Consider the following 13,149-nt stretch of genomic DNA (forward strand, 5'->3'; position numbering starts at 1 on the left):
TGTTTCACTACTCACTTTCCATCTCACCCTGATCATAAGACTTAGCACTCAAGGAGACTCTGACAGCATGAAACAATTTTTACTCCCCCAGATCCCAGGTGGGAAATAATAGGATATGGGGGTTACTCACATAATCATGATATACCATAAGTACTCTGAGGTTGCAAGGATACCTTAGTCTTAGGTAGGTCCCTTTCCATTTTCTCTCTCACTGCTATTATTAGTCATTTTCAAAGACAAAAGGCTGATGTGTTGTAGTAGAAGAACGTGGGCTTTGAAGTCAGGGAAAAAATTGAGCTCAAATCCTGCTGTGCCTTTTACCAGTTATGTGACCTTGGACCTTGAATGATCTTGGTTTGCTGATTTGCAAGATGGAATCAGACACCTACTTCATAGGGCATGGTGAAGATTAACTGAGATAAGTTATGGAGTGGAGCAGCTCACAGAGCCTGCAATGTAGGTTACAGGCCACGTGCTTCATAATGTAGCCTCAGCCTGGGCTCTCTTCCCAAATCTGCAGCAGTGGGAGACTCCCAGCACCCCCTCCCCCCATCCCGATCTGTCACACAACATGGTCAGATGAATCATCTAAAAGCAGCATATTGTATATATCACATTGCCTTCCCTCTCTAACCAAATCCACACCCTTAAACAACAACAAACCTTCTGTGTTTCTCGATGCCTTCAAGACGTGCAAATCCCTTCAGCTGGCATTTAAGCTCAACCACAACACAGAATCAATTTACCCACCCCGCAGTGGCCTTCTATTATCCCTACACCTAAATCCTATACTCTAGGCAAACCCACTGCTCTCTGAATGTGCCAGATATATGCCAGGCCCATCTCTACCTCTGCACCACATGCACAGTGCTCCCCTTGAACAGACCGCGTTATCCCCCTCCACCCTTTGTGTTGGTAGCATTCTGTCCTTTCTTTGAGGTGTGGATAAAAGTCCACTTCCTCCCTTCCCATCTGGTTCTCTATTCAATGTATTTCCCTCTGCTTTATCCTTAATCTGTATATGTGGCAGCCAGCGCCTGGCATAGGTTCTGTAGAATATGTTCAGAAATGTGTGGTAATGACTGCAAATATAAAAACACAAATTTCAAAGGCATTTCCACTTAGAAATGCCTTCAAAACCAACTGCAGTTCAACTCACAGCTATTTTCTTCCATACAGTCTTGAAATACCAATAGCCAGACTGGAATTATGAAGCACTGGATTTATGTATCACTGTTGTGGCATGTGTGTCTTAGGGAGCTGCATTTAGTGGTTTAGCTTCACGTCATTCAACCCCAAGTAGGAAGTAGTTACCTTCACTCCCTTCTCGGCTGCTCTCAGCTGACAGGCTCTCGCCAGACCACACTGATCGCTCAAACAACTGAAATCATACTGGAAATTAGGAAAGATATTGGAAGAGAAAATGCACCTGACAAGTTTCCGCCCTTTAAATTTTCTCCTAGACTCCCTGAATACTTTAATCTTGCAAGAGAATATACCAACGAAAGTTGTGTTGCAGAATACCCTGACAGTTGGGGGTGCTTTGGTGGTGTTTGGCAGTATGGGAGATTGAGAAAGGGGGCTCTGTGTAAGCTCCAAACTTGGCTGTTTAGATTCCAAGCATGCTCAGTAAGAGTTATGCCTAAACCTGTACTTGGACAAAGACCAAAAGATTATGCCTTAGTACCATACCCAAAATATTTGGGGATTCTGTCAAATTAAAGGTTGGCCAGTATCCACATACAGTGATGTAGCCTGAGCAATACTGAATTTGAAGCAATTAAACAGTAATACCTTGCGTTTATGTTTTTGGAAAGGCTGTTAATTGGTATCCATTTTTTTCTGCCGAGCAGGAAGAAGTTTGTTTGAACTCTGAGAAGGAAGAAATTCATCTAGCTCATCAATTTCTAATCTCTTCATCGGGCAGAATGTTTCTCAGGAGACAGCCTTCACCAAGAAGAACATTTACACAGGAGCCCTCTCTGGTTAGACTAAGGAAACATACTATGCCCTGTAGCTGCAACAGCCTTTGCATCCATTGAAGAGAGTAAGACTTGCTTTAAGATCGAAAGATAAAAGCTGGTACTGAGGTCTGGTTAAAGATGGCGGAGGAAACAGGCTTAGAGAACAGCCAGTCCAGAAGGGGCTAGTCAGAAAGCCCAGTTTGATGAAACTGATTGCAGCCTAAGTGTGTTTGAATATATAGAGAGGAAATCATACAACTGGGCAAGTGTTTGGTGTTGAATTAATGAGCCAATAGGATGCTAAGCAAATGTAAAAATAAAAAGCTCAATATCATCTCCAGGGAAAAACAAAATGTTATTCAAGAAAGAAAAAGCATGCATAGTACACTGAGTTAGATATGTTTTATATCCCATTTGCATTGTCGTAATTATATGAATAGGAACTATCTATTCTAAATTGCAACACAACTATCTTTAGAAGATGGAGAGGTAGATACCAGTGTGCATGGGAGAGGAAAGGGTGACGTAAGGGTGGGAGAAAAGGAGAGTGTGGAATGTCCATCTTTCAAATTGGAAACTCAATAGATAATGACAAAATATCAAATGTCAAATAGAAGTATATTATTTAAACAGATAGTCGCTTCTGGAAAAAAGAAAAGAGGTTGTGGAGGACTGTCTTTTTGTTTGTTTGTTTGCTTAAATAAGCAATGTGGATGAAAGTACAGGTTAAGCTGCTTTAGCAAAAATACTCCAAAATACAGAGACTTATACACAATAGGGATGTTCTTCTTGTTTGATAAGGTCTAAAGAGAAGCAATCTAGGTTGGAAGGTCATCTCCATGACCCTCAAAATGTGGTTTCCATCTCTGGGACCAAGGCAGCTGCTCTAGTTCTTGTCTTCCCAGCCTGTGGGAAGGAGAAAAAGGTCAGGGGAGCACATGTGCCTCCCTGAGAGATGTTCGCCCCACCAGGGCCATGCAGCCATTGGCTGAATGTAGGCACGAGGCCAGCTGGGAGGGAGGACACAACACCTAGGGTCTAGCTGTTGCTCTGTGTGCTGTTCAGCTAAAATGCTGGTGTTCTGCTATTAAAGAAGGTGAGAATTGACGCAAATGCTCAACCAGCAGTCTCTGTCAAATAACCTTTATAGAATTGATTCTCTCAACTAAGTGCATGTACAACTTCAATACAAATAAAAACTAAATATAAGGCATAGCCCTTAAAGATCAATTTTTGAACAATTGAATAAATGATCAAAAACCAGATACAAGGGTCCTGAAGCAGAATCTAGGCATCCCCAGAAGAGATGGTGCTGATGCAGAGAGCTCCGAGGAGCCCCGCCTGGGTGGTGCTGTCCCTGGGTCCCTCTGTATCAGGACTCTGCAGCAGCGTCTGCGGTGTGGGTTCACTACACATGCAGCAGGGATGCATGAGCACCTGCAAGCCATAACGTTAGAGTAAATGGTTTCAGAAGTGTGTGAAGCAGACTCTTAGATGGAAGTTAGTGCATGGGAGGTTTACTGGTTAAATCTAGAAGACTTGAAATGGACACCTGTGGGCAAAAGAAAGGAGGCAGGATTGAGCAGGGGAAACGTGGGAGCTCTGAGCTGGGATGGACCTTCAGAGGTCTGGCCCCTGAAGGCCAGACCTCCTGATCATTCTGCAGCGGTGAACTGCCCTGGAAACTTGCAACCTTGGATGAAATAGCTATCTTCAGTCTGGGCAGTTCCTGAAGAGGGCTGGCAAGTGAGACCTGCCTCCAGCAGAACGTTTAACAAGAGTGTCCAAACTTTTTTTCCCTCTGCTGAACATTGAAAGAATAAAAGCTGTCTTAGGCCACACATTAAATACATACACACTAACAAAAGCTGATTAGCAAAAAAAAGGTCCGTGCATACTTTTCATGATATCTGACACCACAGATAAGCAAGAAAAGTCCTCAGAAAATTAGCATGTGGCCCACAAGCGGGTGCAAGTTGGACACCCCTGACTAACAGCTCAGAGAACAAGGTTTTCATCTGTATGGTGAGGCATCACGACGGCTACTCTATGTGGATCCAAGTAGCTGTCTCTGGGTCGCTGAGAAACCAACCTTTGGAACTGGGATTTCAGCAGTGGTGGCTCTTGTCTTTCTCTGCAGGAGAAATCCAATGGTGGTAATCTCAGTCGGACAACAGAGAACTTGGAAGGTGCTGGAGGATTCGCATGGAAGTGGATGGCTGCAAGCATGCTGTTTCACCTAGTCTGTACTTTTGCTCAAGGTGGCTTAAAGACAGCTGTTGGCCATTAAAGGGAGATGGACCTAAAACATAGGCAAACCAGGGGATAACTACCGTATGCTTTCATCTATGCCCTAGTGGGATGTGCCAAAATCTGTTGGACAACGTGCAAAGAATCCTAATCTGTAATTTAGATTAATCCAGAATGGACCACGGCAAGGATTTCAAATAGTCCCCCTATCTCCATCTGCCCCAGAGAGTTTGTTAGTTAACATGGGGGTGTTAGAGGTGCATTTCCATTGGAGATATGAGTGATGTTAAGGCATATGGTTGGTTGAAAAGACTTCTACTGGCACCTCTTCCCTTGATCTGGCAAACCCAGCAGCTGGGCACATCAGGAGTGATGCTCTATGGGTAGAATTTGTCCCATGGTCCCCATGTAATGGTGAGCAGCCTATTTCATTTCTGTCACCTATCATAATGTTAAAATTTTGTTGTGACTACAACCAAATGAATATTTCTTTCAAGGTGTTTGTCAAAGTACCTAAAAAGACGAAAGAGTTGAAGAAAGAAGTCACCTATTTTTGGGCTTATCTGCAAATAAATACTTGTTGGTATGTGGTAGAATTTGGTCTAAGACTTGCTTTCATTAAACATAAATCTTGGTGGCAAGGTTGTGGGCAAATAGACCTTCACCTTCCTCTGACTGCTAGAGGTTGCCCATATTTTTCAAAAAACCCTAACAATCATAAGTAGCTGAATTTAGCCCAAGGGGCTAAGAATGTGAAGGGTTCATATTCTTTTATTTTATTATTTTTTTTTTTTGAGACAGAATCTCAAGCTACCCTGGGTAGAGTACTGTGGTGTCATAGCTCACAGCAACCTCAAACTCTTGGGCTTAACCAATTCTCTTGCCTCAGCCTCCCACCACAACCTCCAGCTATTGTTTTGTTGCAATTGTCATTGTTGCTTTAGCTGGCCCGGGCCAGCTTCAAACCCTCCAACCTCAGTGTATGTGGCCGGCGCCCTACCCAATGAGCTACTGGCACCACCAGGTTCATATTATTGCTGGTCAAATGTTCCAACAATTAACCTGAAAAGTAAAGACACCTGAAGAAACTATTATTGGCAATGCAATTAGTACAATGATTGATCATAAAAAAGTAAACTATCCCGACTTAGAAATTGGGCACAGAATATGCAATAATGATAGCAAGGTAGACTTAATTTGATTATCCTAGATATTGATTTGTCATTTACATGGCCCTGCTACTGGACTTGGCCTTGGGCAGGTTCAATATATGGCTCTGGCTCTGGAATGAAGTCTTTCACATACCTGATGATCTACGGCATGGCTGTGGAAGATACTGGGTTTAACTCCTAGGTGTGAAAATCTAGAGGATTCTAATGGGAAAACAGACAGAAAAATAAATACCAAGTCTTGCTTTGATGGATGTGGAAGGTGGAGGGCAGGTTTAGGCAAAGCAGGTAGACAAAAAAAATCATACCATCTAAATATTAAATGTGACAGGATTAAAAAGAGAAAGAGAACAAAAACCTCTGTTCATGTGATGGAAATCTGACAATTTATGGATTACACCTGATTTCCAAATAAACATTCCCTCACACAAACCCTGTACTCAGGCAAGGCTTCCCTCCTCCTGTCCCCCAGGGCTTGCCCATAAATTTATATCTTGGTTTATGAAACTTTGGTTGCCCTTCTGTAGTCACAAACCTCACCATCCTTCAACAATCCCTTTCTCATATATAAAGATGTTTCCCCTAATTCTGTTGGCCAACATTGAGTTTTTTGTCTAAAATCTCTTTACTTTGCCACTTACGTATTTCATACTTTTTCTTCTAAGAGTCTAAGTCCCGTGAACACTGACTAGGGAGGACCTTGCAGTCCTGGAGGACAGTCTTCACGTGTCCCTAGTACCACCACCGTGCCTAGAACAGAGCAGAGAATTTGGGTCTTCTATACATGCTGTTCAAACTCTAAAGATTCAGTGGCTAGTTTGGGAGCAACAAGGCTAAGGCAAACTAGAAAAGGCCCTAGAATTCAAATAATCTGTTAAAATACTGTGCAAGCAAAACAAGGATGCAGTTGATCTGGGCACAGCAGGTTTGCAATTCCTGGTCTCTAGGTGATTAGTAAGCAATAACCGGCCTCCTGCACTGGGAATACAAACTTGCAAATGGGACAGCACAGAACCGTTATTTGCTTCATTCTGGACTTCTTCCCTTTATCCAGGTCTGTTTCTGGGCAAAGAGACCATGCCAGGAAGCCACGTTTAGATTGTGCAAAGGTGTCCTACTGAAGGATGGCCATGATGCTCAGTGAGCTAGTGTCCTCCAAGCATCAGATCTCCCCCTGTCTGGACTCTCTGCCACATATCTGCTCAGACACAGTCTGCCGTGTAGTCATGAAGCTGGGTGCTGGAGGGCAGGCAGCAATGGATGGAAAGCAGGGGACATTTTCTCTCCATAAAGTGTGAATGTGGAGGTAGAAAACAACAGCCTGTGATCCTTTCTAAGGATTCAGGATGGGGATGTTGGGGTTTTGTAGAATAGAGAGATCTAGGTCAAAAGCCCTTTGAATAAGAAGGTAGAAATATCTTTCTTCTGAAAGGAAGCTAAACATGGAGACACGCCCCCAAAGACATGAGAACACAGGAGTCTTTCTACTTGGTGAAAACAAGAAATGGAAGGTGATTTAAAAATGAATGCAAATTATCTTTCTATTTGCTTTTTTGAAGATGCTCATCTAAAACATAAGATTGCGTGGAGGAGAAATGACGTGACCGGCATTAACAATAACCCTTGGGGGACAAGGAGATGGTGGAGCAGAGTGTATTCAGAAAGGGATTTCCCTCTGGAAACTGCTCCTCCCTGCACTGCTGCCAAAGTCTCGGAGAGCTGGAGTTTTGCTGCTGCAAGACTGTTTACATACAAGGACACACAAGGACAAAGGTCATGAGAGGTACTCAAGCTTGCAGTCTCCAAAGTCAAAAGACAATAAATATACCAGCTCTTGGGGCTTTTAAGCAGAATAACTGGGCCAAACAAATTCTCACATTGGATGTAAATTCACAACATCTCACAGCAGACAGAAAGAGGACTGCAGCAAGAGTTGGTTCAAACAGAAATAATAAGTTTATCGTGACCAAAATAGGCAATAGACTCAGTGGTTCTCAACCTTCCTAATGCCGCAATGTATTTTCATTGTTAAAAAGGGGTCCCGACTCACAGGTTGAGAACCGCTGCAATAGAAGGTTAAAGCCTGAAACAGGACTTCAAACATGCCTGAATTGGAATTAAAACTAAACTAGCATTGAGGAGAGGGATAAAATTCAGCAGCAAGTTTCCAAGGAGACTCATGAGGACCCAGAGGGAGGAAAATCTTTTTCAGAAAATTCATAAAACTTAATGAGTCGCCACTCTGATGTAATGGAGAGAACCTTCAGTAACAGCGGCGGACGCAAAGTCAAATGCAGAGACTCTCAACTATGATCTGAACAGGTATTTCCTCAGCAAATATTCAGGTGTATTTAATTCAAATACATTTGTGGCAAAAGTCAACTTCGGAGAAAAATTTTTAAAATAATCTTGAAATTATGTCCCAAATTTGACTACTAACATCAAGTCGTCTGAGTAAGCATGGCAAGACTTGGCACCCCTCTGAGGCATCATTTGCTAAGAAAATAATGTTTTTAAATCTCCTAGAACTCTCAGGAAACTTATAGAACCCGTGGCCTCATGGAAGCCCACTGTCCATGTTTAAATCCCCCCTTCTCATTTCTCACCCTCAAACACTAAAGTTCTCCACAAATCACATATGCAAATCTGACTCACTTCTTGCTTACTGAGCAATCACAGCAACTTGTCTTTGAAATTGAACTTCAAGGAAAACAGAAAAGTCTATTTTTAATCAGAGAAAAACCTCAAGTTGAGTGAAAATTACTTCCCGGGCCCTGTTGAATGTAGACTAGGACCACTTTTGAGGTGATCATTAATTTTATGGAAGTGATATATACCAGAATCAGCTTCTATCCTACGTTATAATCAATCAGTTAATCAACAAGTCTGACTAGATCGTGTGCTTTGCATTATCTGCGGTGCTGCATGAGGTCATGGGGAACAGCATGTCACTGTGTATTAACTGAATGGTCGGGGCTGTATTCAAGTAATTTTAACCACAAAATTGAAACTATCAGGGAAAGAGAAGGAAATGTGGAATGACTTAAATAGCTACTTCATGAAAAGAAAACATCCAGTATGTGTTTATAATTCAGCATCTTTAAATGTCTCATTTGGTAGCATTTCTTCTTTAAAAATATGGCAAATTATGATATTTTTGAGTAAAACTTTAAACTTAAAAGTCTGAAAAATACATGTGCAGTCAAAGAAAGACACTTGGAAATGCATTTTGTGTGTAGTTTATGCACATTTGTTTTATGTATGTTCTCCTGAAATTACTATACACTAATATTTTTAAAAATTTCTTTCTAATAGTCTTTTTTAAAGTCCTATTCTTGTTCGCCACTGTGAGACAACTTTCTTTACCCAAACTCAACTTGATTTCAGAGCCAAACTATTTCACGTAATAGTCAAAGGTTTTCTTGATGGGCATCACTTCCATTAGGCTTGAAGGGGTTGGAATTTACAAGTTATTTTAAAGAGACAATTACACTTTGAAATTTAATCCCCCTCGTTGTTGTTGTTAGGACAATATTCTCATAATTGTGGCTTTTAAAAATAACATTTGCTAGTGCTTCTTTCATGCATAAAACTATAAAGAACGTACAAATGTTCCATGATCCTACCACCTAGATAACTTTGATAACATGTTTTTAAAAGATAATTCATAAGCATGATGAAAACTGAAACAGTACAAAAAGTTTTGAAATGAAAAGTAGTTTCTACTTCTTCATCCTCAGCTGATCATTCTCATCCTAGTTATCAGCAGTTTCTTGTAGTTCCTGCAGAAAACATTTTTGCTCATATACCCCAATCTGGTATTACACTCACATACACATATATACATGTTTTAAATTTTCTTATAGAGGAGATCATATAATTAATACCCATAACACCTCATCTGGCTTATTTTCACATAATAAAATGTCTTGAAGAACTTCCCATGTTAGCATAGATAGACCAATTTCATTCTTTTTAACAGCTGCACAGCATCCAATTCTGTGGGATGCACTATATATCCAGCATATTCTATATTTCTACAGCCTTTTATTGATTGACATGTAAGTAGACTTTCTTTTTTCAATTAAAGATACTGAGAGAAAAAGATTCTTTTATTGCTTGCCTATTTTTTTAAAGGATCCATGGATTAGTCTATTACATTTCTAAAAGTAGAACTTTTTAAAAAGTAAATTTTCTTTACCAATCTATTCTAAACTCTTCCATTGCCTGAAATTTAGGAGGGGAGAAGCTTTCTAATTTTGTTTAGTTTAAGAAGAAAAAAAATGGAAAACATCAGTGACACCAGCGCGCTGGTTCAGCTGCCTTGATTGATTTCCAATCCAGGTGTGGAGGCATTTGTCTTGAAGATACACTTGGAATGAGGACCACAGCAGTGACCTCCAATTATTACTCTAGGATAATGCAAAATGAGCTGTTGTGTGAGTAGCACCTCCCATGCAGTGGGCCATGGAGAGAGTTCATTAAGAAATATGATCATTTAAAATGGATTGATATCCGATCAAATCTTTGTGATCAAGTCACACTGTCAAGAATGTTGTTAGTCACAATGAACACACAAATGCTAACTGAACGAAAAATCCACTTCTAGTCTCTCTATAGTCTCTCTTATATGAAGCTGTTGGGCCTAGACCTCAAGTGTAATCACAAAAGATTTCTTAGGATAGAATAACTTCCCCCTGTATATAATCTAAGTGGTCCTCAAGCCATGTATAATTTTACAAGCTCTAGATGCGATAGAGTAGAAGCCAATTTCTAGAATCTTGCTTTCTTAAATGCAGAATGTTCATCCTATTGGGAAAAACTGAACTCCTTTCTCTAGTATTAGCAGCCAGTCGCAACCTCCATGTATCAGCAGAACCACATGACAGATTCAAATTATGCTTTAAGTCACTGGGGTTGAGGAGAGGTTGAAAGGCACTCTGTCCTTAAAAAGAACAAAATCACTGATGTAAGTCTCAGTACAAGTTTAATTTTAGGGAAAAGAGTAACTCTGGGCACAGCTAGATTTGCTCCATAAATCAAGCCAGACAGCTTTCTGCAAAGCCAGACCCTCCAGTGTATTTCTAAGAGGAGCAGACCACTGAAACCGCTTAGCCTTTGCCACCTCCCTCCTCCCCAAGCTCTGGACTGCAGAGTCCAAGGGGAAGAGGGCTCAGGCCCACTGAGGCCACCTCAGCCTGTTTGTGAGCACTCCCCTGGGTGATTGCCCTTGGTACATTGCATTTGAGAAAACTGACACTCCCTGAGTTCCTTGAATCAAATTACGGATAGAAAACATTCTTCCACAGGTTTGCTACACTCCTTATAAATGAATAGTCAGAATTTGGGTGGACTAAAAAGCAGGCAAAAAAAACGTGATCAATAATATATTCCTCCCCCTGAGAAGTTCCCACTAAAAATTGTTAGAAATATTGATCTTAAAGAGCTAATGGGAATAATAAAAAATGGAAAAATTGCAGAAACAAATGGAGATATATAAGAAGGCAGACAGAATCAAATTACTTTGACTAGACATGCTTTCCTATTTTATTTAATAATCATTTTACAAATATTTTTGAGTGCCCATCTACCAGGGTCTTGTAGATAAAGGAATACAAAGATTTTACACCATAAATAGTTCAGATAATGCTTCAAGTTTGAAATGACTTTCATTGCAACAACTGGAATATAACAGTGAGCTGAGAGAACAGAACAAATACAGGGTGAAGACATACCAGATAAATACTAGGAAAAATAAAGAAAGCTGGGTTTTTTAATTTAATATAAAAATGACATCTTTATTATGATAAAAGAATTTACTTTTTTCTAAGACCTAAGAAATATTTCTAACATTAACTATATATTAGGTGACTATACCTCGCTAAATGTCGCTAAGTAGTAAAAAATGCAGATCATATTATCTGACCACAATGTCGGGGTGGAGGAAGATAGTAAAAAAGAAAAAGAAAAGAGCCAAAGCCCATATGACCCTGTGAGCCTCGGGATCAAACCATACCTGAAGCCAATATAATTTTGGACTTTTTGGTTATTTCAGCCAGAAACTCTATAACCCTCCTTTTTAAAAACCGGGCTTTCTGACACTTGCGATCAAAACATTCTGGTATCAACATCCAAAAATTCTATACTCAGCCTAATTATAAATCAAGTGTGAAAAAAGGAATAAAGATATTTTCAGACCAAATGTAGCTCTCATACAGCCTTTCCCAGGCAATTGTACTTAATGATGAGCAATAGCAGGATCTGAAGCATCCAGAAGAATGACAAAGGGAAGTCCCAGAATGCAGCTGTGCTGCAAACCCAGGAAACAGCCTAGGGGAGCCAGGTGTCCAGAAAGGAGGTATCTGGGAAAAGAAGATGTCATACATTTGATAGTATTCTTTGGAGAATGGAAAAAAATGAAAGATCCAATAAAGTCAACAATGCCAGGGGAAAAAAAGCAATTAGAAGCTCTAGGAGGAACAAAAAAATAAAGAAATATAAACAAGCACATTTCTTGAATCTGCAGCTGAATGATATTTACATGATCATAGTAACAGAAACACTTCATTGTGTTTCAGTTTTTAGAATCAAAACATTGACACAGCACAGATGAATTTACCATTTCAAAGCAGAATATAAATAACATCAACCTTGACAATGTTGAAATTGTCAGATAGAGACAACACAAGGCGCAGAGTGGGAAGGGAAACTGGAAGGAGGAGGAAGCGTGAGCCCCCCCCAAATAAAAGCAACTGATAATGATAAAATATTGATATGGCTATGTGGAAGACAGTATAGGAGATGAGCTAAGAGATAAATCACAAAACAGGAGTTTATATATCTCATTTTGAGATATTGAATACATTTAAAGATATACAGAGAATCATATGAAGGACTAAAATCGGAAAATATTATAAGAGTAACATGGTTGCCTCTCAGAAACAGGACCAAGATGGGGTTAGGAGCTGATGTGTTTCCTTGAAGGTGCAATAAAGCTACATTCTTGTGATTTAATTAAAATTTCATTGTGTAAAAACAATCATACTCCATCTCACTCATCATAAAAGGAATTCAATCAAATCACTTCCAATTTTTCAGTTTTGCAAGAATATGGAAAATCTGCTGATATTGAAGACAGGCTAGGGGAGGATTCAAAATATTCCAACAGCTAGTTCCACTCGGAACTGATGTCAGCTATAAATACCAGCATGCCCAGCGTAAAGGAGAGGCATCCTTGTCCATTGTGGGGATGTAACTTGTTCCAATTTCTGTGGAGGACATTTGTCATTGTCCTTTTTTAGACAAAGTCACTTCAAAATGACTTAAGTTGAACTGAATATTCATCCAAGTAAAGCATATATAAGGATATAATTTTTTGCAACAACTTCCATGATATATAATTCACATACCATACTATTAATTGTATAAAGTATACAATTCAATGGATTTTAGTATATTCTCAGTTGTGTACACATCACAAATCAATTTTGAAACTTTTTTTAAAAATCATCCACACAGGGTGGAGCCTGTGGCTCAGTCGGTAGGGCGCCGGCCCCATATGCTGAGGGTGGCGGGTTCAAACCTGGCCACGGCCAAACTGCAACCAAAAAATAGCCGGGCGTTGTGGTGGGCGCCTGTAGTCCCAGCTACTCGGGAGGCTGAGGCAAGAGAATCGCTTCAGCCCAGGAGTTGGAGGTTGCTGTGAGCTGTGTGAGGCCACGGCACTCTACCTAGGGCCATAATGTGAGACTCTGTCTCTACAAAAA

The 13,149-nt window shown here is 40.3% G+C and overlaps 1 long non-coding RNA gene across 1 annotated transcript in view; it reads left to right on the forward strand.

Annotated features, from left to right (window-relative positions):
- Positions 1-3,107, forward strand: part of LOC128575489 (uncharacterized) — a 74,873-nt gene extending 71,766 nt beyond the window's left edge. The window contains exon 3 of the long non-coding RNA XR_008377000.1: positions 1,854-3,107. This is a non-coding gene — a long non-coding RNA (uncharacterized LOC128575489). The remainder of the gene's footprint in view (positions 1-1,853) is intronic.
- The last annotated feature ends 10,042 nt before the right edge of the window (positions 3,108-13,149 follow it).

The sequence above is a fragment of the Nycticebus coucang genome, chromosome 2 (genome assembly GCF_027406575.1).
Source record: "Nycticebus coucang isolate mNycCou1 chromosome 2, mNycCou1.pri, whole genome shotgun sequence".
NCBI lineage: Eukaryota > Metazoa > Chordata > Mammalia > Primates > Lorisidae > Nycticebus > Nycticebus coucang.